Here is a 25,537-nt window from a genome sequence, read left to right as displayed (position 1 = left end):
AATGGAAAAGAAGATATAACAGTTCACTGAAGAAAAGAATTTCTTAAAAATTAGAATTGAGCAAGTTAAAGTTAATGACTCTATGAGACATCAAGAAACAATAAAATAAAATCAAAATAATGAAAAAATAAAATACCTCATTAAAAAAACTGACCTAGAAAATGGATCAAAGAGACATAATTTTAGAATTATCAGACTACCTAAAAGTCATGATCAAAAAAAAGAGCCCAGACATCATCTTTCAATAAATTATCAAGGAAAATTGTCTTAATATTCTAGAACCAGAGGGTAAAATGGAAAATGAAAGAATTCACTGATCACCTCCTGACAGAAATTCCAAAATGAAAACTCACAGGAATATTATAACCAAATTCCAGAGCTCCCAGGTCAAGGAGAAAATGTTGCAAACAGCCAGAAAGAAACAATTCAAATATCATGGAGCCACAGTAAGGATTACATAAGATTTAACAGCTTCTACATTAAAGGATCAGAGGGCTTAGAATATGATATTCTGGAAGGCAAAGGAGTTAGAATTACAATCAAGATTCACCTGCCCAGTAAAACAGAGTATAATCCTTCAGGGGAAAACAATGAACATTCACTGAAATAGAGGACTTTCAAACATTCCTGATGAAAAGACCAGAGCTGAATAGAAAATCTGACTTTCAAATATAAGACTCAAGAGAAACATAATAAGGTAAAAAGAGAAGGATTCAATAAGGTTAAATTGTTCATATTTCCACAGAGAAATATGATACATATAACTCCTAAGAACTTTATCATTATTAGGGCAGTTAGAAGGAGCATGTATACATAGAGAGTATATGGGAGAGAGAGAGGGCATGGATATAAGTTGACTATGATGAGATATCTAAAAATATAAAATCAAGGTGTGAGAAAGAATGCACTAGGAAAAGGGGAAAGGGAAACACAGGATGGGGTAAATTATATCATATAAAAGAGGAGCAAAAGTGCTTTTACAGTGCCGGAGAAAATGGGTTTGAACCTTACTCTCATTGGAATGACCTCAAGAGAGAACAATATACATACTCATTTGGGTAGAGAAATCTACCTTACCCTACAGGAAAGTGGGGAAAGAATGGGGGGGGGGGGAGACAAGAGAACAGGGAAGGGGAGGAGTACTGATAGAAGGAAGGGCATATTGGGAGAGATAAAAATCAGAAGCAAAACACTTGAAAATGGACAGGGTGAAGAGAAAAAGATAAACAGGGAATATAGAATGGAGGGAAATACAGAGTAATAACTATAAAAAAATTTTATACCAAGTTTCTCTGATAAAGACCTCATTTCTCAAATATATAGAGAACTGAGTCAAATTTATAGAAGAGCTATTCCTCAATTGATATGTGGTCAAAGGATATGAACTGGCAGTTTTCAGATGAAGTAATCAAAGCTACCTATAATCATATGAAAAAATGTTCTAAATCACTATTGATTAGAGAAATGCAATTTAAAACAACTCTTAGATACCATCCCACACCTATCAGATTGGCTAATATGACAGAAAAGGAAAATGACAAACATTGGAAGGGATGTGGGAAAAATAGAACACTAATGCATTGTTGATAGAATTGTGAACTGATCCAACCATTCTTGAGAGTAATTTGAAACTACACCCAAAGGGTTATAAAACCATTTATATCTTTGACTAAGCAATACCACTATTAGGTCTGAATCTCAAAGAGATAAAAAACAAAAAAGAAAAGGACCTATGTTTATAAGAATATTTATAGCAGCTCTTTTTGTGATGGCAAAGAACTTGAGACTGAGGAAATATCCATCAACTGAGGAATGGCTTAAACAAGTTGTGACATATGATTGTGATTAAATAATATTGTGCTATAAGAAATGACAAGCAGGATGTTCTCAGAAAAAACCTGGAAGGGCTTACATGAATTAATGCAAAGTAAAATGAACAGAACCAAGAAAATGCTGTACACAGAAGAGCAGTATTGTACAAGGATCAACTGATAATTTTTTAGCTATTCTCAGCAATACAATGACCTAAGACAATTCCAAAAGACTTATGATGAAAATTGCTATCCAGCTTCAGAGAAAGAACTAATATAAAATGTTAAATATATATTTTAAAACAGGCTGAAATATCAAATCCTCCTTTTTTTGGCTCACCAAAAAACAAACCAAACCTCACGCTTCAGTGTAACTAATGTAAACTCAATCACAATTTGAGACCCAGAATAAAAAAGAGAAATCTCATGTGCTTTACTTAACACTAAACCAAGGCATTATTTAATAGAGATACCAGAAAAGCTACAAGGCACATTTCAAATGGCACAACATTCTCTTTTATTTGTGACTTGGCAAGAACTTTAATCTTGGGATGTTCTTACTGACCAGACAGTTCAATGTTTAGGTGCTAGTGACAGGTAATTCATCAGATGTCAAGCAGAGAACAGAACAACACTTAGGTCATCTCCCTCACAAGCATTTGGCTCAGCTACAGCCTAGGGACTTGGGTACAGATTTCTTCCACTTTAAGAAAATCAATTATGTTACAGTATCACAGATTTTAGAGCTTGATGGGATCTCAGAAGCTATAAAGTCCAACCCTCTAATTTCACAAATGAAGAAAGTGAGGCACAGGTTAAATGTTCTGCCCAGGGTCACACAGCTCCTAAGTGTCTGAGGAAGGATCTGAACATGTCCTCCTGATTCCAACCCCAGCAGCCAGAAGTCTACTCCCCAACCCCAGCACCCCCCCCCCCGCCCCACTCCCCCCACCCCCCCCCCAACACACACACACACTAAATTAAAGCTGGAAATAGTAGGGATGATTCACTCTTAAAAAGGTTTCAATCCAAGCTTACTTTGAAAACATTTCAAACAGGATTCAGCTTGAACTTAACTTTTTGGATATGTCACCAATGGACAAAGTGAGACACATGAAGTACAGATTTCCCTGGTGATCTAGTGCTCTTCAAAATACCAAATACATTTCATTTGGAAAACTATCAGATACCATATAAAACAAACACTACAAACCGTGCGCCAGAGGCAACACAATACATGATGGAAAGCACACTGGACTTCTTTCTCCTTATCTGTAAAGTGAGAGGCTTGAACTAGGTGACCTCTGAGGTACCTCCCAGCTTTAAAACTGTGAGCTTCTGAGCCTGAGACTCTGGGCTCCACTCTCTCCCACATATCTCGATAGCAGCCTATTTTCCCTGTCTCCAGAATTCATCTTTCTGAAAGTTTCTTTCACTAACACCCCCACCATCCTCCTCCAATGAAGACTGCCATCTGTGCACATCCCAAGAGCATAATCAAATCACTCTAATGGGGTCCAATGGAAGTCTTGTACAAACCATAAAACGGGAGTGCTGAGACCAAAGGCTATTAGCCTTAATGAAGGTAGAAGCTAAAATTCACACTTATCATTAAGAGTGACAATAAATGTATTTTCAAAAGTTCTGAATTTCATTTGTTACACTCAAAAGCAAAAACAAATGCTTACATTCATCCAGTATTCTGGGCTGTAAGACCATCTTAGGTCTTTCCTAGGATGTAATATTGTTTCTAATCACAGCATCAACATGATTAAACCCTTATTTTCTCACACACACACACACCAAAGATCACACCTAGCTCCAAAGAACCAGATTTGGCCTTAAAGCCAGTGACTGGCTCCCTAACCCTGGACTACCCTCATTCTGAACACCCAGGGATTATCAGTTACATGAGAGTCATGATAAATACTTTCCTAGGAACGATATGAAAGATGGGCTTCCCAAGGACTCTCACAAATATTACTTATTTCAGCATCAACCTAACACCATGAATATTTTGTGCTAAGGGTTCAAAAGTATCTCTTTTTGTAAGAAGAGGATGCACCTGTATAAAGAGCTCCTGGGGGACAGCAAGTGTTTTTCACCTTATTTTCATAGCCCCAGAGCCCAGCACACAAAAGGTGCTAAATAAATGCATTTACTGATTTAATCCATACCCAGAATTAGAGAATGTCAGAACTCATGGAGACGCCTATAAATCTTCCAATTCAGGGGCTCTTGCCATGATTTTCTTTAAATATTACATTTCAACACAATTGGTATCCTTTATAATCTTCTATATTTTATTTTATGCATTTAGAAATATCATTTTGAGACAGGGTCTATAACTAGACTACCCAAGGGGTCCAGAACACAGAAAGGCCTGACAATTCAACCCCTTCATTTTATAGATGAGGAAACCAGACTCCAAAGACTTTAAGAGACTTGTCAAGGATAACCCCTCAGCTACAGCAACCTGGAGAAGGAAGGGTACTGAGCACCACCTTTTCTCAACTTCTTAACTTCAAAAGAACCATGATGAAGTCGAAGTTCTCTCTCCCTCTAGGAAGGAACACAGACACCATCATACTGGTCAGGCTTAGGGGCAAATGTGATAATCCCCATTTTACAGATGGGAAAACTGATTTAAGCACTGGATACAAGATCAAGGGGAGGTTTCATTATGCCTAGCCCAGTGCCTTCTATCAAAACATGGTGTTTCTCTAAGCAACCGCTGGCCCTTTGTACCCAACTAACATTTGAGCAGCACGAATTGAACTCAGATTAAGATTCCATTCTTGTTAGGTGTGACACTACCTATTCACCTTTCTTTAATACCTTGAGCTAAGAATAATCTTTAGGTCTGTTTATTTACAACATATGTAAACAAAGCAGTAAGAGAGCATTCAGATGATATGATGAACCTCACCCCAAAAATGACAAGGATTTTTTAGTTCTATCTACATCTTCCCAGTCAAATGAGACAACTCTAAGAATTATGACACTCCCCCTCATATAAAAAAAATGGCTTTAACCTGACCTATTTCTATTCAACCATCTCCATAGCAACTGTCTTGTGTTTAAGTTGAAACAGCTGTACCTGACAGCAAGAGACAGATTACAATGTAAATAATGGCCATGTGAGCAGCAGAGTCAGGTCTGGACTAGAGGGCTTTGCAGAGAAAAGAAGAAGCTCCCTCCCTCTCTCTGGAGGCCTAACCAAGCTGTAGTAACAGCTCACGAGGGGAAGAAAAGGCGATTTTATTCTTTGGAGGTGTTAATTACACTCTTCTGAACATACACAATGCCTAGGAGAGGGGGAAATCTGCACAGGAAATCAAAAATTATATAATTGTGTAAATCAAGTCTGTTGAAAGATGTCAATTTCATAACTAGTCTCCAACAAATTACATTCAGACAAGGGAATTTAAAAGATGGTCATTTACTGTGAAATAGCATAAACATGACAACAGCCCCGACAAGGATTTCTAAGGTGGCATTGTTAATAGTGAATGAGAAATTACAGACATGCTGAGGGTGTATACAGCACAGTCAAAATGGGCAGAACATAGAAATTCAAGGTCTATGCTTCTTACTGCAGCTACTAGATATCAAGTGAATTAAACACACAGATACCCAGATAAAATACCCTCACTCAGCACCCAAAAGGTATATGATCATAAGAGGAATGTGTTTTATTAAAAGAAAAAACTCCAGTAAAAATAAATGGATGACTAGGTTTGATGGCTTATTTCCAAATAAGTCCTGTGTCAAGGCTCTTATACTGCTGAAGAGGTATTTCAGGTTAAGGATAAGCTAGAGAATGGCAGGAAAAGGAATCCTTTATTCTATTTTGGAAAAAAGCAAAGTGAAATTCTAGACAGGTCTGAGGTTTTAGAATATTTTCCTTGTGGTTCTCATTTAAGTTTCTCATAATTCATCACAATCTTGAGCCATGCTGACCTCTATAAATGCAGAGGACAGCATGCTCTAATCCATGTATGAGTTAAGGCCAATGATCAGATAATGGGCCATTTGCAAAAAGGCCCTTCCATCTGCAAACTGGCAGCTAGTACAAGATCAAGGAAAGAGAAGAGTATGATTGGGCTTAAAATTTTTAAGGAAAAAAAAAAGTAAATAATAAAAGTTCAAAATGACATATTCAAAAAAATACTTAAATTTTGTACATGTGGGTTTGTTTGTTTGTTTTCCTAAACTGAGGCTTCACAATTTTTTTCAACCACACTAACTCAATAAATGACTTTCACATACTGGTTCATTTGGTTTCTTAAAGTTGGTTTTAAAGTCTCTAAATTAAATTTTGTAGAACATCACGGTATTTAAAGTTGGGGGGATTTTAGTAGAAGAGACCCAATCCAATCTCCTCATTTTACCAATGAGGAAACTGAGGTCCAGTAAGATTAAATGTTTCTTTGCATTGGAGCAGATTTGCAGAGGGACTGGCGCATTTCTAAAGGAGCTGTTTCTAAGATTAGAGTCAGAACTGTAGAGACTTATGGTAAAAATGTGTGTGCCATGAAAAAGCAAGAGAGTCAGACAGCTGTCAAATCACTTTGGTTTCTTCAAAGGGAGATGAAAAATACCTCAGAAAAATAAAGCTACACAAAAAGCCAATGAAATACAGAACATGACAGATGACTGATATCCCTTAACTGCCAATGGTTTGTTCATTGATTTTCTTATCTAATACCTAATCCTTGAAAGTTATGAAAATAGTACAGAGGAAATAAGCTTAATATGATTGCACATGTATAACCTTTATCAGATTGTTTGCCATCTTGGGGAAGGTGGAGAGAAGGGAGAGATAAAAAATTTTGGAACTCAAAATCTTATAAAAGTGAATATTGAAAGAAAAAAAAGAAAAAATTAGCACAGAAGTTTCAATGTCCTTTGAATAATACAATTCTAGTTTTTCCAGTTTCACTTAGGCCTTGAATGCAATAGAAGACTGACTAGAGACGGGGCTATCAGTAAGGCTACCATCAGCACAGGTCACACAGCTAGTTAAGGAGAAAGGCCTCATAACTTTGAGAACTCTCCGTGAAGCTGGCCTGCCAATGCCAAGCCAAGTAGAAGGGTCCCAGAATGAAGAGAAGATAAAGGGGAAAAGGAAGTCGCATCTATCTTACCTCTTTTCTCCTCCTTTGGGGAGGCAAGTGTAATTTTAAATAGGCACAAGGAGGACCAAGTAAGGCCTTGGGACCACAGTCGTGCTTAGGAAGAGTATCTGATAGAAGGCCAGGCACAGGCAAAATACAAGCTAAGCAAAGTTCATCTACGAGGGCTCTCTTCCCCAGGCATCTAGCACCTCCATGCTGCCAATTACTCCTCACTGCAGGGCAGGAACCCACAGTCCAGAGAGGGAGGGAGGAAGAGAAGAAGAGGAGAGGGGAGGACATCCCCCCTGCTCCCAAAGTCACAGTAGTTCTTCATACCATCCCACAGGGGACACTCAATCGGTTGCCAAGTCTTACCCAATCTACCCGCACAAACACCTCACCCATACACAAACACATAGCCCACCCCAGGTCAGACCTTCATCATCCCTTAGTGATCAGTAGCTAGCTCCTATTAGCCTCCTTGCCCCTTGTCTTTTTCTTTTCTATCTTTTACACTCCTGCCAGAGGAATCTTCCGAAGACGCCTCTTCAAAAGCCTTTGGTGGTTCTCTGAGGCCTCTAATCCAAGCATTTCTGGTACTCCACAGTCTGGATCCAGGCTCACTCCCCTTCACACAATCTATGGCACCATTCATGCCTACCACCCTCTGAGGCTCCAAGGCACTCTCCTCTTCTCCCTCTCACAAGGTTATCTTCCCACAATATTCAGTATCTTAGTGGTATCACTGTTCCTGTGAAGCCTATTCCTATCCCCTCAGTTATTCATGCTCTCTTACTCCTTAAATTACTTTGTATTTCAGTTACTGATGTACATGTTGTTTTTTCCCATTAACGTAAATTCTAGAGGGCAGGGATTGATTTCAGCACCCAACAGAGTACTTGTATATAGTAGGTACTTAGAGGGTTTTTGAATTAAATTTGTTAAAACAGAAGGAAACACAAACATTCAATACTGGCCTGCACACAACTTACATATGTGCAAAAACCCTAAGCATGAGCATGGTCTGCACCTGGTGGTATGTTTCAGAGCACAGCTATGTAATTTTTTTCTTTCAAAATGACCTCATGTTAAGATTGCAGCCATATTCAGGCAAATGCAGTATTATATTTTATCACAGGCCTTGAGGCTGCAATACTTCAAACTAAATGAATGATCCTAATGGTAGGATTTTTAAACACCATGGAAGGCTAGGAGAAAAGTAAATATTTGGGGCAGAAGGGGCTTTTGGGGAGCCCTTATACCACATCACATAGATCAATTTCCACCTTTTCTATTCAACACGCTAGCTTTGATAATAATAGAGAGGAAGCTACTTATCATATAAGTAAACTATAGGGCTGAACTCCTTTCCCCACCCATAAACCTCTTTTCTAAAGTTCACTGTCCAGCTGTCCACAGGGCAAGGAGAGGTGACTGCCTCAGAACAGGTCATAGGAGGCAGCAGATTGAGGGAAATGAGAAAGCAATAGCTGAATGGAGAAGAGGGTTTTTTTTGGGGGGGGAGGAATTCTTCGTCAATCAAAGAAGTCTTAAGAAAACAGATGTCAGAGCACAGAATCAGGCAGGAGGTAAAACATACTCTCATGATTTCTATCACTGGTATTCCCTCCACCAATGGCGATTGCAGGCTCAGTAGAAGGTCAAAACTGGTATTACCTTGCAGCCCATTTGGACTTCACTAGCATGGTCCAGAGATGACCAACAAATCATTCAAAACTTTCCCCACCTGAAAGAAAATGCCTACCCTGTGCCTTAAAGAAGCCAGGATACATCACAATGAGGAATCAGAGTAGGAATTCAGTAGAAGAACAGGTAAAAATGCTGAGGAAAAACTAAAGGAATGAAGACAAGCAGGTGGGGTGGGCAGGGCAGATAGAGCCCCAGCAGTAAGAGAAGATGGAGCCAAGGCAATGACAAAGCCCTGGGGGTTTTAGGGGAAGAGACTCAGGAGAGTCAGCAGGGCAGTAGCCACAAAAACAAAGTGATAGTAGGCTACACTGAGATGCATTCTATCTAAAGAGAAGAGATGTAAGTCAAACTGTATTGTGTCTTAGTCACAAATCTGGAAGTCACATCTCAGAAAGGACAGGATCGAAGGCAGAGGAAAATCATGGTGAGGCTGGACCTGAACCACAGCACCTGAGCATCAGATGAAGATGTGGGGGATGTTCCATCCAGGGAAGAAAAGAGTGAGGGTGGAGGGTAGAGGGGAGAGCTGATGTGACGGCTGTCCAGGTATCTAGGGGGCTCTCACACAGCAGAGGAATCGGCCTTGTGCTGTGTGGCCCTGGAAGATAGAATTAAAACAGTGGGTAGAAACTGCAGAAAAGCAGACTGAGGTTTGATATAAGAAAAAGCTTCCTAACCACTGGAGCTCTCCAAGACTGGGTACCTTGGGAAGTAAGAGGTTTCCCCTCACCTTACTGGTGTTTTCTTGTTGTTCAGTCATTGCAGCCATGTCTGACTCTTCATGGCTCCATTTGGGGTTTTCTTGGCCATTTCCTCCTCCAGCTCATTTTGCAGATGAGGAAACTGAGGCAAACAGAGTTAAGTGACTTGCCCAGGGTCACACAGCTAGTAAGTGTCTGAGGCCAGATTTGAACTCAGGTCTTCCTAACTCTAGGCCTGCTGTTCTACTGTGTCCACTGTGCCACAGTGCTCTTCTCACCTACAGGGTTCAAATAAACACTGGCTGGCTAACCATGTCAGCAGTGTTGTATGAGGGACTCGTGGTCAGGTACGGATTAGACTAGATGGTCCCTGGGGTCTTTTTTGATTCTGTGATCCTGCCCAATGGAATTTTCCTTTTTCTCTTTCTCCTTGATTAGAACAGATCCCAAAAGGTCCTGACCTGGAAGAGACGAAAACTAAAAACTGCCAGCTGGTGAGTAAGCTAGAGAACCAACATAACTCTTAGGCAGATGGCTTCTCCCAATTCTTCCTCATTCCACAGAAATCCGGAGCCCCACAAAACCCAAGGCCTACCCTAACTGTGCTGAACAATGTCTGATTCACTGATGAGGAGCTATGGCTTAGCATGCAAAAAGGAAAGCTACTCAAAAGAACAAGATTGAGTTGGGAGGGAGGCGGGGGAGAGAAGATCTGGGACTATGGAAGTGAATGTTGAAAACTAAAAACTTATTCATATTTTTTAAAAACAAACAAGAGTGACTTCCTCCACACAAGGAAAGGTCTTTTGTTCCCTTGATAGCAGTCTCAACACTTTCTTCCCGTCTCCAGCCCGCACGGGGCTGCTTATGTCCAAGATGCATTAAATATCCCACTTAGTGCTAATTAAAATAAGGCTGCAGCCTTTGTAACTCCTTGATTCTAAAGATGACCTAAGAGTAACTTTGGAATAGGGTCAGTGATGTTCTATTATGGCTCAAGGTACAAGAAACAAAGGTCGCCTAGCTTCCTGTCTCAATTTGTTGCCCTCTGAAGTGAGGAAAATACCGGTTCAGCCTGTGGCTGTGGGAAAGAACAGCAAGGATCTCAGGCATGCAGTATAAATACACAACCATCTCCACTACTGGTTTCCTCAGGTCAGAAGCCTCCCTCCCACATGGCCTTTCATCCATCAGGCTGCTTAAGTCCATGATGGCTGCACATCACACAGAAGGCCGTAGCACCAACACTCTAGGGCAGCATTTCGGGAGCCAGCGCTGCTGGCCCCCTGCAGTCATTGAGATCACGAGCATCTCTTATGTTTGCTGAATTTGCTTTAAAGGGAGAGCTTGTGAGAGCAAACACAAAACAAACAGGGGAGAGCTTCCAGGTATTAAATACACTTTCCTAGTCCTGCTGTAAGCTTGATATATACGATCTCAGGGTCAGAATGTCAGCCCAGGAAGGAACAAGAGGGGTTCAGGCTACAATCCAGGAGAAAATTATAAATACAAACTTTATAGTGAAGAAGTTGTAGGGCAGTCTAGGATAGCAAAAAAGGATAGTGAACTGGCAGTCAAGAGAGTTCAGTTCAAATCCCAGTTCTAGCAATTACTACAAAATCAGGGGGAAATCATTCTGGCCCTCAGTCTCCTCAACCATAATATGAAGTAGTCGGCCTAGATGTTTGCTAAGGACCCCTCCATCTCCAAATCCTGTAAACTCAGGATCACTAGTCTAGAACAGAGGCAGAACTAGAGGCCAGGGCTCCTGGCTTCCAGGGAAACACTCCTTCCATTCCAGCTAGTGGTCTTTTGATCCTGGCAGACCATGACCATCTTACCACAGCTATAACTTACTTTATACAAGTGATGATTTCCAGAAAAGCTGCAAATTCTTTTAAAATTACTTGTGTCATATTTATTGTGCATTAGAAGAAGTCTACAGTTACAGCAGCCCTTTCGAGGATCTTTTTTTTAAAAAATTACATCATTTTTAATCAACAAAAATTAGCCTTCTCTCCCTCCCATCCCAATTGAGAAAGAAAAACAAAAAGCCTTTTCCAACCTGTATAGCCAAACAGGACAAATATTCCCACTCGCCACATCCCAAAAACATACACAACTCAATCTGCATGGAATCCACTGCCTCTCTGTCACATGGTAAGTAGCATGTTCCATCATGAGTCCTCTCCAACAGTGGTTGGTTACTGTGCTGATCAGTCCCTTCACAGCTGTTTCTCTTTACAACATTGTTTGTTATCATACAAATTGTTCTCCTGCTTCAGTTCACTCTGCACCAGTTCATAAAATCTTCCCAGGTTTCTAAGAAAACATCTCCATCAACATTGCTCATATCATACAACAATAGTATTCTATCACATTTGCATACTATAACTAATTCAGTCATTCCTCAACTGATGGGTACCAAATCAGTTTCCTATTCTTTTAGCACTTAAAAAAAAATGCTGTTATAAACATTTTTGCACATATGGGTCCTTTCTCCTTTCTTTTATTGCTTTGGAGTATAGACCTAATATCGTTATCACTGGGTTGAAGGATATGAACAGTTTATTAACTTTTGGTGCATAGTTCCTAAATGCTTCCCAGAATGGCTGGACCAATTCACAGTTCTAGCCACAACATTAATTTACCCGTTTTTTCCCACAGCCCCTCTACTATTTTTCATCAAACTTTGCTGATATGAGGGGTATGAAGTGGAACTTCAAGAGTTATTTTAATTTGTCTTTCTCTAATTATTAGCCATTTAGAACATTTTTTCATATGGCTATTGATCACTTAAATTTCTCCCTCTGGGAAGTTCCTGTTCATCCATCTCCTTTCACCATTTTTCAACTGAGGAATGGCTCTTATCCTTTTAAATCTGACTCAGTTCTCTACATATCTTTGAAATGAGACTTCTATCTAGGAATCTTAATGCAAGGATTCCTTGTCATTTAACTATTTCTCTTCTAGTTCTAATCACATTTGCTTTGCTTGTGCAAAATTTTTTTAATTCTATGTCTAATCAAAATTGTCCATTTTGTTTCCTGTGATCCTCTCTCTCGTTTGATCTTGAACTCTTTCCCTATCCATAGATCTCAGAGGCAAGCTCTTCCTCACTCCTCTTATTTATGTCATTCTATATCTAAGTCATGTATCCATCTGGAGTATACTTGGTACAAATAGCATGACACGTGTGGTAAAAGCCTTTAAAATAATCACAATCATATCCTGAAGTTCACTTATTTAAAGCAGCACACTGTAACAAAACAAACAAGAAAACACTTATCTCTCTAGCTGTGGGATAACAGACAAGTCATTTAACCTTTATGGTCCTCAGTCTATTTATTTGTAAAACAAGGTTGGATTAAATGAACTGGAAATGAGGAAACCTGCGTTCTAATTATAGTTTTACCAACAACTTTGGTAAAGTGTGCTTATGATCAAGTCACAACCTTTTAGAAAAATTTCCTTACTTGTAAAGTTGAAGATGTTGGAAAAGATGATCTAAGGCTTCCTTCTGGCTCTAAGCTTCTATGACTGTATATAGGGTATTCTTAAGGTAGGTCACACATATATTTGGGTCATCCATCTGTCTACCAAATGACTTCTCTACCTTACACAAGGCAGCTTTATGATACGAATCTCAGAGTATTTTAATGACAGGAAGAATCATGCATGCTACTGATCTTACTTGGGATTGATCTCCAATAACTCAAAGGCAGTGCCCTGAGGAAATAGGTAGGCTGCAGCAAACAAGAGTTAAAATTGGATCTAGCTCCCTGGCACGCCTCAGCCAGATTCCCTCTGCTCAGATGTCTTATTCGGAAACAGATAAAAAAAAAAAAAAGTGTTCCATTATCCTGCCACACTTGGCTCTTAGCTTCAGGTGTTATCAGAAGCACCCTTCTATAGCACACTGGTTCCTAAGGTCAGGCAGACAAGTCCTCTTTTCAAAAGACACAAAGGGTAGCTGTTTAACAACTGTTCCCTCCTTATCTTATCCATTCACTCTTACCCAAACCTACCTTCCTGAATAATTTAGTTACCACATACCTAGTGACTAGCCTTGTTTTCTCCTACTAAAGAAAGTCTGGATTTACAATATGAGAAGGGTCACATCAGGTCCAAGTCCAGGAGGTCTTCAAGACCAGATACTCCATCAGATGATAAGCAAAATGGATTTTTATAAATGTCTCAGTCACAGTGGGGTATCAGGTAGCATTAAAAGAATCATAGCAATTATATCTGTAAGAATTCATTTCAACATAGAACACTGCTTTCCAAAATAAACTGGGCCATAGAACATTTAAGGGCTTCAAATGAATTTCAAGAAACCCTAAAATAGTGACTGGGTATAAAATACCTCAAAAATGATAGGAGATTAAATTCATTCCCAACTCAAAATACTGCAGCATTAAAGAAGTATTTTTGACAGCCTCTCATTGGATTCTTACAACCATGTCCTGAAGTATTACAAGTGTAATTTTACAGAGAATGAAAAATGAAGTTATAGGAGATTGTGACTTAAAACTGATTGAGTCACAGATATGGAGCTGGCAGGGGTCCTGAAGACCACCTGATCCAATCTCATCATTTTACAGATGAGAAACCAAAAAAGGAGAGTGACCTGTCCAAGACTGTATAGGTTAAGAAGTCCAAAATTGAGGGAATAACCATCAACTGGGGAATAGCTGAATAAGTTGTGGTATATGACTGTAATGGAATACTATTGTGCTATAAGAAATGGGAAGTAGGATGATTTCAGAAGAACCTGTTAAGACGTACATGAAGTGATGCAAAGTGAAGTGAGCAGAACCAGAAGACTATGGCACATAGTAACAGCAATATTGTATGATCAACTGTGAATTACTTAGCTATTGTCAGCACTGCAATGATCTAAGACAATTCTGAAGGGTTTATGATGAAAAAATGCTATACATCTCCAGAGAAAGAACTAGTGAAGTCTGAACAGAGATCAAAAAGCATGCTATTTTTTACTTTATTTTTCCTCCTCGGTTTTTTTTTCTTGGTCTGTGTTTTCTTTCACAACATGACTAACAGGGAAATATGTTTTGCATGACTGCACATGTATAACCTATATCAAATTGCTTGTCATTTCAGGGAGGGAGGAGGAAATGGAGAGAGGGAGAGAATTAGGAACTCAAAATTTTAAAAAACAAATGTTAAAAACTGTTTTTACATGTAAATGGAGGAGGAGGTGGGAAAGGAGAAGAAATCCAAGAAGCAGGATTTGCACTCAGATCCTTTGATGTCAAAGTCTGTTCTTTCCCCAACACCACCATAGCACTTTGCAGAAAAGCTAGCATTTTCCAACTGCCTCAAAATTACTGTTCTTCTGTTTATTATATCAACAATGTATAAACATGATGATGATGATGATGTCAATTTCTCCCTCCCTACTCTAGCTCTTTCCTTATAATGTTCATTTTTTCCCCAAAGATATTCTTCAACTTCTTTCTCTGTAAAATGTTGTGTTTGGACCACAAAGTCAGTTCAGAGGTCCCTTCCAATTCTAAATCATTGATTCTGTGACAGATTTGTAAAAAGTAAAATGTCAGCTGAACTTCTGTAATCAAATGACATTTTCCTTCTGACTTAGATTCTAATTTCAGGACACCTCATTTTAGTTTGATCCTACATTGACAATGCCTCCATTTAAGGCGCAGGTGGAGACAAGATGGCAGGAAAAAGGCGAGGACCTGCCTGATCTCTCCCCCAAACCCCTCCAAACAACTTTAAATCCCAAAACAAATTCTAGAGTGGCAGAACCCACAAAAAGGTGGTATGAATTCATTTTCCAACCCAAGACAACTTAAAAGGTCAAAAGGGAAGGTCTGTTGCACAAAGGGAAAGCAGAATACACTGCAGTGCAGGCTGCACCCCAACAAACCAGCAGTTGGGGCCATTGAATCAGTGGTGGCAATGGTAGTTTCCTGATCTCTTGGCCCACAGATGGTAAGGGGGTCAGACAACTAGTAAGAAGGAAATCACAGGGGTCCCTTTGCTGGCACCAGGAGCAGGAGGAACATGTTAAACTGCCCACACTTGGATCTGAGTCACAGTCCTGGGCTTCAGTCCCAACTCTCAATCACAAGGCAAGGAGGAACACTTGCTGCTGCAGGGGTGCTGGGACCCTGGCCACAGTTCCAGGATAGTAAGAGTGCTTATGGTCGCTCACAGACCTGCGCATAGGCCAGGAGATGAGTAAACACACCTCTCTCTCTAGATCCTACCACCTCTGAAGAACCAAAAATTTACAGGTCCCCAGAATTACCTCTGAAAACAGGTGCACAAAAACAATCTGAAGCCTGGGACAGCGTAGCAGAGCCCAACTTTAGCAGAGAATTAAAAGTCAAGAAGCAGGCTAGAAAAATAAGCAAACAGCAGGAAAAGATCCTGAAGTTAGCAGCGTAACAGGGAAGATCAAAATAAAAACTCAGAAGAATACAACAAAGTCAAAACTGCTGCATCCAAAGCCTCAAAGAAATATATGAATTGTTCTCAAGTCATGGAAGAGCTCAAAAAGGATCTTAAAAATCAAGTAAGAGAGAGAGAGGAAAAATCGGGATGAGAAATTAGAGTGATACAGGAAAAACATGAAAAAAAAGTCAACACCTTGGTAAAGGAAGCACAAAAAAATACTAAAGAAAATAACACCTTAGGGGCAGCCAGGTGGTGCAGTGAATAGAGCACCAGCCCTGGAGTCAAGAGGACTTGTGTTCAAATGCCTCAGACATTCAACACAAAACTAACCGTGTGACCTTAGGCAAGTCACTTAACCCTAATTGCCCTACCTACCCCCCTCCAAAAAAGGAAAAAAAAAAAAAGAAAATAACACCTTAAAAAGCAGAGTAGGCTAAAGAGGTATAAAAATCCAATGAAGAGAAGAATGCCTTGAAAAGCAAAATTGGACAAATGGAAAAAGAGGTACAAAAATTCACTGAAGAAAATAATTCCTTAAAAATTAGAATCAGGCAAGTGGAAGCTAATGACTTTATGAGATATCAAAAAACAATAAAACAAAATCAAAAGAATGAAAAAAGAAAAGAAAATGTGAAATATGTTACTAGAAAAAACAAATGACTTGGAAAATAAATTCAGGAGAGATAATTTAAGAATAATTGCACTATCTAAAAGTTATGATCAAAAAAAGAGCCTAGATATCATCTTTCAAGAAATTATCAAGGACAATGCCCTCCAGTCCCTTTAGCTTCAGGTATGAATAAAACCTTGTCAATTAAATAGTTCCAGCCTTTATAATGCCAACTAGCATAAATTTGCCACAATACAGTCAAGTGAGAGATATCTACACATCCTATGGCCAATGATTTAAATCAGGGAAGGCCACTGGGATTCATTAGAAGAGAGAAAAAGTAGTGCTTTTCTGAAAAACTGGAAAGAAAGAACTGGATTAGATCCATAATCACTGGCTCAAAATCTTCACAGTTAAGTATGAATTACTCGCAAAGCATTTTACCATCTTTTTCTCAGATATAAACCTGATATCACCTTTCTTAACTAGATGAATTCTATTGTTATTGTCAATTAATTATTGAACAAATAACCAGAAACCTTCATAAATTTCTATTATCTTTACTGATTATCCCAAAGACATTGCTTCAAGTCCTGGTGGCTAGAATTATATCAAAAAGTCACTATTTTTCTGGACTAAGAGATGACAGATTCTCATACTACAAATATAGACCTCAAAATATCCTGAAGAAATCAACCAATTTGATTGAAAAACTGTACTGGAACTAGACCATTTTATCACTGACTGAACAATATTGCCCATGACTGCCCAGAAAGAACACTGATCCATAAAAATCAATGAACAATATTTTTAATATATGTCACCACTACTATTATTCATAATCTCCAAGCTACATAGAACAAAAAGTTAAAATATAGAAGCCTAGCAAAAAAAAGAACAAAATCAGGTGAGAAGAATTTAAGGCACTTCTCATCCCTGTCATCCTGGAATTGTACCGAGGAGGCTTTCAGTGAGCCTGCAAGAGATAAGCTTGCATCCTAATACTCTTAATCACCACAAAAAGCATTTTTATCTTTGTGAACATGGTTGTGAGACCAACAAGAGAGGGAGTACTATAAATTTTTTTTTTTATCTACTGACCCCAAAAAAACAAAAAGGAGTTATGTATCAGAGATGAAGTAATTAAACCTGAAGCCACAGGAAAAGAAAGCAAGAAGCCCAATAAGGTAACAAACAGCCTATGGAATTAAACAAATACTAATCATACTCATGAAACACCTGTTCCCCACCAGCCTCTAAACATCTAGCAATCCCACCCTTGGCTCTGGGCTTTGGGACCCATGCAGGTTGATGATGCCCACTCCCCTCCAACTGCAATGAGCAACAGACACTAATTCTGCCTAAAAACCCAGGGGAGGGGAGGGAAATCAGGCTTCCTTCCAACTAAGGTGGCTTCTAGGTCAGATAACGCCAATGGCTACAGAGACAGCTAAGAACATGCACCCCCCAACCTCCAAAAACCCTGAAAAAGATGATTAAACTGATTAGGCCCAGCTATAGAAGGAAAGAATGAGAGAACCAGAGATAGTACTGGGGTAACATCGGGCCTACATGAAAGAGGAGTTATATCAAACGGATTACCCAGAAGCTTTTTAGAGCAGTGACAAGGCCTCTCACAATGTCTCAATGTGGTAGGAAGCTGAGATATGACACAGAGACACATCTAGAGACACAATATATATTCCTCCCTATTCCTTAGTTTCTGATTCCTCCCCTGATAATTATGGGTATATTCCTAGTGACAGACTGAAACTACTTCAGCTACAGACACACACAAAGATAGATGTCAATACTTTGTGTGTGTGTATATCTCTATACTCATATATGTATTTTTTAAAAGACTAAAACCAAAGATTGCAAAAGAAAGAAAATTTCCATTAAAAACTTAGAGCGCACACAGATAAATTAACAGAGGATGCTAGAAGCAGAAGGAACACTGAGTATTAAATAATAAAAAAGATTACAAATTTCTCTGAATAAAAGCACAATAAAAAATATTAAACCAATACCTGGTGAAACACAGAATTCCATAGAATATCAAAGTGCGTGCGACAATAAGGTATTCAAAAATGTTTCAAAAGGTAAAGGAAAAAAAAAACAAGAGATTCAGCTAGAAGAAAACCAGCGTCAGAAATTACGGCCTATAAATCAGAAGGAATTAACTTGAAGGAGAAAACTTGAATCAAGAGGGTCAAAGCCCTCCAAAGAAGTAAAATAAAAAACTTATACTTAAAAACATTACATTTCGAATATAAATATAAGGAAGAGGACAATCTGGAAAAAGCAAACAATAATAATGCTCAAAGAACTCATGATTTCTATTGAAGTAAAATTTGCTGATACTGAAGACAAGATGAGCAGAGGGAGCTTTAAAGTCATGAAATCTCCCAGAAAAACACAACTAAAAAAACTGAACAGGAAATAAGAGAAAACTGCCTGAACTTCAGAATACAGGGAACAAAGCACCAATAAAAAGGAAGCCACAGACCACCGGCAAGAAAGAAAAAAGATCTACAATTCAAGATCCAAGACATGTTCGTGTTTACAATTCCAACTGTCAAGAAGCCTCAGAAAGACCTTCAAATTATTGCCCTGTGCAGTAGTTTACAGGACATCAAATATAAAGGAAAAACAGCAGGATAGAAGCTGAGTATTGCTACTCTGGAAAGCCATTTGGAATCATGCAAATAAAATGGCTAAAACATCCATATCCTTTGACCGAGAGATTCCTGTAGTCATTGACAAAAAAGAAAGGTTCCAAGGACAGCAAAATATTCACAACAGCTCTCTTCATGGCAGCAAAGAACTAGAGACAAAATCCATGTTCATCAATTGAGGATGGCTAAACTGTGGTACAAGAATACAATGGGAAAACAGAACGAATATAGAAAGGCATGATCTAATGCCAAGTGAAGGAAGTAGAGGCCAGAAAACAGCATCCATGACTGAAACATTGTCCAAGGAAAGTACCACCCCAAAACAATCACAAAGAAATGTCACAAAATTACATAGAACAAGACTGGCCCTACAGAGGAGACATCTCCCCTTTACTCCTCTGCAGAGCAAAAGGGGGAAGGAGGTCCAGAGAGGTAGAACGGTGCACACAATATCCAATTTGTTCAGTGTATTGTTTAGTTGAGCAGATTTTTTTTTCCTTAAAAAAAATCCTTTACGAGAGAGTGAGGCTGACTACTTTGTGCAACTCTGCCTCACTTAAATCCATCCAATTCACAGTCAATTCAAGACAAGACAAGAGGAAGTTGAGGAGGTCAGTAGTCTGAAAGGTGTTGGTTCTTCAATTTATAACATGTGTGACCTTGGGAATGTCATTTCCATTCCCTTCTCTAAGACTCAGTTTTCCCATCTATAAAATGACACATTTGGACTAGATGATCAAAAAAAAAATCCTTTACTATGGGGGATAACTGGAGAGAAAAGCAGGTGATATAAATTTCAAAATACATCTATAAACTGTATTTTAAAAAGATAAAAATGAGCAGAAGATACACTAATACCCATGACACATCTAGTACACTAAGGTTGGCAGAAAGCTGGACATCACATTTGCCTGGAACCTTATAACCGTGCTCCCATGAGGCAGGTCTTACAGGTGCTGTTTCCTCATCAGACAGCTCTATACTGCCATTTAGAGTTGACAAAGCACTTTACAAATATCATCACATTTTATCCTCAGAGTAAACCTTGGAGGTAAGTGCTTTTATTAGCCCCATTTTACAGACAAAGAAACAAAGGCACAGAGAAGTTAAGTGACTCATCCAGGGTCACACAGATCTCTCCTGACTCCACATCTAACACTATCCATTATTATCCTGGACAATGGGACTCCAGTTTTGTCTCCCAAGCTTAAGTGGAAGCCCTCAGACATTTGCTTAATTTAATTCTGTTTTCACTTCCTCATCTGGGCTTCAAACAAGCCTCAGGTGTTTTCTGGTCTTAAATGTTGAAAGGAAGACTTGGGCACCAGGGATACAACAACCAATCAATCACCAAGAACCAAGGACACAAAAAAAGGAGTGAAACGTTTCTGGAAGACATTATGTGTGGAAACAGGAACATATAAGATATGTATAGATTAAATGCAAGGTAACCTTAGAGCAGAAGGTACTAGCAGCTAGGGGAATCTGGGAAAGGCAGGAGCAGAAGATGGTTGAGTCTGGAAGGAAGCCAGGGAGGCTAAGAGGGAGGAGGAAGAGTCCAAGCCAACAGGGGCAGCCAATACAAAGGCCCAGAGATGGAGATGGAACAAGGGCCATCTAGGCCAGTGGTCAATAGTCAATACACATTCATTAACACCTACTCTGGGTCAAGCCCAGCCCTCAGCTCCAGGGGACACAAAATTAGAAAAAGAAAGACAGTCCCTAGGTTCAAAGGACTTATAACCTAATGGAGGAAAGACAATACACAAAAGGAAAAGGGCTGGGGAGGGATGGGATTTCCATTAACAATCTATCTTGAGGGAAGCACTAGTGTAAACCAAAGCACAGTTTGGGAAATTCCCAAAGCTGAAAGTGAGCTGCCATTAATATTCTAATATAAGAGTTACTTTGATAAATAACTGCCCCCATTAAATCAGCTGTATTATTTTATATCAGATTTCCATAAAAGCACAGCTGTACTACATAAGGCACAACAGAATTCTTCTTTCATATCATTGTCCTCTTGGAAAAAATGAACAATTAGATCCAAAATACAGGATATAAGACTACAATGCTTTGGAGGTCAAGTTCATGGATCCCAACCCTCTTTAGATTTTTCATTTTGTTTAATGAATAACCTTGGCCAGTGGGTAAATGTATGACCTTGGTCACTAGGAGACCAGACAAGACCAGAGCAAACTCATTCACACCTTAGAAGGAAAGGAAAGTCTATCCACTCCCAAGGATATCATATTCCCATGTGAAGAGCACCATGGTCAGTGGGTGTAGGTATGGGGTGTAGATATGGGGTGTAGATATGGGTGTGTGCTGTTGCACCAAAGCAGAGTGAGTCCAAACAGTGACTCTAGGTTCAAAGGCACATGAACTATCCACTGCTGCAGTGAGAGAAGCTCCTCCATAAAAATACTCAATCCATTCAAAACACAAATGGCAACTGTGGATGTGGATACAAAGCGGAGCACAGAAATACCAAATAACAGCAGCTAGCATGCAGACAGCGGCTTAAGGTTTGCAAAGCATTTTACAAATATTATCTCATTTTCCCCTCCTAACAATCCTGGGAAGTAAGCACCATCATTATCCCCATTTTACAGATAGGGAAACTGAAAGGGAAGTTAAACAACTTGCCCAGGTTCATACAGCTAGTGAGTAACTGGATCTGCACTCGGGTCTTCCTGACTCCTGGTGCCCTCTGTTCTGCCCACTGGATCACCCAGATACCGCTGCAGCTCTCACTAAAGCAAAAAGGCCTGCGTTGAAGTCAGCTTTCTTGAAGGCTAGGAAGAGAAGCAGACTGCAGGGTGGAGAAATAAAGAAGATGCAGGACAAACCAATCCACAAGACTCAGCTGTTGATTCAGGGAGAAAAATACTTAGTGATGTCACAGAGAACCGGGCTTAAAGCTAAATGGGAGGGGCAGCCAGGTGGCTCAGCGAGTAAGAGCACCAGCCCCAGTGTCAGGATGACCTGGGGATCAAATCTGGGCTCAGATACTCAGCACCACACCCAGAAATAACTGGCCGTGTAACCTTGAGCAAGTTACTTAACCCCGATTGCTTTAAAAAAAAAAAAAAAAAGCTAAATGGGACAGTTGGTGAACTGTTTGGCTAATAAAAAAGAGAATAAGGCAGCATCCGATACAATGCTGCCTGTTTTTGTCTGGCACCTGTTTGGGCTTACTTTCATTTATCTGAACTATCCACTGAAGCATGCCACTGAAAATTTAGTCTGTCTTACACTACTGGACAGTTGAACCTTACTTAGATTTCTAAAACGTTGAAATTTTTAATATTATTTTTTGGAAAGTACATTTTTGTCAGGCCTTAAAGCAGCTCTCATTACAGTTTGTGCTCTTTTATATAAATGAATCCAATCCCTAGCACTTGACAGTTCTTAGCCCAGGCTATAGAATTCACTCATTTTTGTTTAAGACATGATCAAGGACACTGACATCTTACCTTAACTCTTCCCCAGCATCGTCTAAACAACAAACACCTCCTCATTACTTTGAGAAAGATCGTTTTGTCCTGGAATCTTTCCCTCATAATGACTTCTTTTTAACCCTGATGTGTGGGATAAGACCAACAATTTTCTCCTTTAGATCACAGAGAAAAATCTGGGAACCGAATTCCTCCTTCCTTTATCAAGAGACAACTTTCTCAGGAATTTGCTTTTCTAAATTGTTAACAAGCTGGACAAGGCCAAACCACAAGCAAGGAGCTAATCACTGGTCACTTGGGAAGCCTGCCAACAGAATCTGAACACCCGTATCTTCATGTATGCCTATCCCACATTTATCCCTCATGCCAGAGATTTATGAGATATGCTAATAATACACTTTATTAAAACCAAAGCAAAGAACAGTCTCCTTATATTATCCTTCCCAGAGACAGAAAGTCAGGATCAAACAATATAAAACCCTGGTCCCAATCCCACCTCTTATCAAATCTCTACTTCAATTAAGACCATTGCCTTTGCCTCAAAGTAACAAACAACAAAAAAATCAAGAACAAGCATTTTTAGTTAATATCCTGGATATGAAAACAGATGATTCTTTGGAACCACAAATCTGCAATGAGTACCAGTTATTCTAAAAAAACAAACTTGAATGTTAAATCAATGTATCTCCTCCTTATCCCTTGCCTTCAGGACCTAAAAAACAACACTGTAGGAAAATCAACTGGCAAAGAACGTCAATGAAACAGATTCCTTTTATTAGCTTCAGCCCTTTCCAAATACACTTAAAACATTTGCTTTTCCATTAGGAGCCATTTAAGCGAGTGATCAATACTATAATCCAGTAAGAGCTCCTTGTCCTTGTCCTAGTTGTGAACACAGAGACTTCACTATGTACTTACTGGGCACATTCGGGAACCTGGCAATGATCTGCCACTCCCTTTACATCTAATGCGTGTCGAGCTTCTCAAGTGACAGGAGGTGCCATATCGGCAAGTGCAAACTGCAACAATAATTGCAAGTGCCTATCAGTCCAAACCTAGTATCTCCAATTAGTATCACCTGATGCTGAGTTGAAACCACATAAAATAACCAGCCCTGACTGAACCCTAGCTCCTGAAGTAAAACACAAATACGTAAGTACTGACTGTGCAACCTGACTTCCAAACACAAATTTGTAAGGAGGGAGCCAATTCTTATCCATAAATAGTGCTAAAAAAAAAAAAATGTCATGGGAAAAGCATGTCTAAAAATTTTCCAGTTTTCCTAGAAATAGTCTGAAGACTCCATGGCCCCCTTCCATCAGTTTTTTCAATGGTTAACATCTGACAATACCGTCCTGAGCAGAAAAAAACACTAGTTTGGAAGATTTCATTTTTTTGGCATGACAGATCCTAAAGGAGTGGGCAGAGTAACAAGAATAAATAAATTCACTTTTTCTTTCTTTCTTTTTGCCTTTTTGGAGGGCAATTGGGGTTAAGTAACTAGCCCAAGGTTACACGGCTAGCTTTTTTGCGTGGTTGTTAAGTGTCTGAGGCTGGAACTGAACTCGAGTCCTCCTGATTCCGGGGTGGGCGCTTTACTCACTGCGCCACCTAGCCACCCCAATAAATTCACTTCTTATAGGAGTCAAACGCTTGTTTAAAATGAAAAAAATAAGAATTATATTCCTTCATTTTGAAAGGCAAATGAATCACAGTCTCATTCTAGTCTTCGGACCCTTCAATTCCTTCTGTCTCCTTTAATCTCTTCACACTTCTCAAATTCTGTATCTCAATTCCTACTTTTGTCAAGGGGGAACCCACACTCTAAGTCTATTAGACTGTAAACAAAAATAAAGTGCTCCCCCCAAAATCATCCAAAATCAGCAAACACTGGTGCTTAGAAGGCAAGGGAGCCTGGCTTATCAGGATCCCCATCAAAAATAACCTCAAGGGGTAGCTAGATGGAGAAGTGAGTAGAGCGCTGCCCCGGAGTCAGGAGGACCTGAGTTCAGATCTGACTTCAGACACTTAACACACACACACACACACACACACACACACACACACACACTCAAAACTAGCCATGTGACCTTGGGCAAGTTACTTAACCCCAATTGCCCTCCAAAAGCAAAAAAAAAAAAAAATAGCCTTAAAAACATGGAAAAGAAATGAAATTGCTAGAAAATTCCATTAGAAAATGACAATTCACCAAAAACCTAATGAGTAAATTAAAGAAGGCCTCTGATGCAATTAAAAATAATATGGAGTAGGGGAGGCCAGGTGGCTCAGCGAGTAAGAGCACCGGCTCCAGTGTCGGGATGACCTGGGGATCAAATCCGGGCTTAGATACTTAGCACCACACCCAGAAATAACTGGCTGTGTAACCTTGAGCAAGTTACTTAACCCCAACTTCTTATTAAAAAAAAATAATAATAATATGGAGAAAGGGGATGGTCGGAAAATATCAGAAGAAAAATACAAAAAGCAGTATCAGAAACTGAATCCGGTAACGGCAGCATTCATTAAGTGCTTTAAGGCATGGTAAAACACACTGAAAGAATTCAAGGAAGAACTGGATAGACAATAGAAAAAACGTCTCAGAAGATGAAAAATTTTGGAAAAAAGGGAAACAAGCAGAAAGAAATCTGAAAATCCCAATGAATACAATAAAAACAAGATTAATACAAGGGCAGCTACTAGGCTGAAATAAAATACCAAGCTCAGAAAAGAGCTCAAGTGGATAAAGACTGGGATGTAATGAATACATACAAAAGAGAGTTTGGAGGATGAAGGAAAGAAAATCTCTTATTATTGAAATCCTGTAATTACCAAAGAAGAAAAGAATTTGATTGGTATACCTTAGTGAGTAACACAAGAAATTTTAGAAAGACTTCCCACAATCTCAAGAGAGAAAACTCAAAATGCTCATATTCACCAGCAAATTTCAAATGTACAAAAACAAGAAAAAAAGCCTTAAAATCACCAGGAACAAAATAACG

General features: G+C 39.3%; 1 protein-coding gene across 2 annotated transcripts in view; it reads right to left on the bottom strand.

Moving 5' to 3' along the window:
- SUMF1 (sulfatase modifying factor 1) overlaps positions 1–25,537 on the bottom strand; it is a 96,397-nt gene that overhangs the window by 57,202 nt on the left and 13,658 nt on the right. The window lies entirely within an intron of this gene.

This window comes from Petaurus breviceps, unplaced genomic scaffold, assembly GCF_028583685.1.
Source record: "Petaurus breviceps papuanus isolate PSGF00001 unplaced genomic scaffold, PetGlider_PUasm1.0 174, whole genome shotgun sequence".
Classification (NCBI taxonomy): Eukaryota; Metazoa; Chordata; class Mammalia; order Diprotodontia; family Petauridae; genus Petaurus; species Petaurus breviceps.
The sequence above is the reverse complement of the archived record's forward strand: the minus strand, read 5'-3'. Positions and strand labels throughout refer to the sequence as shown.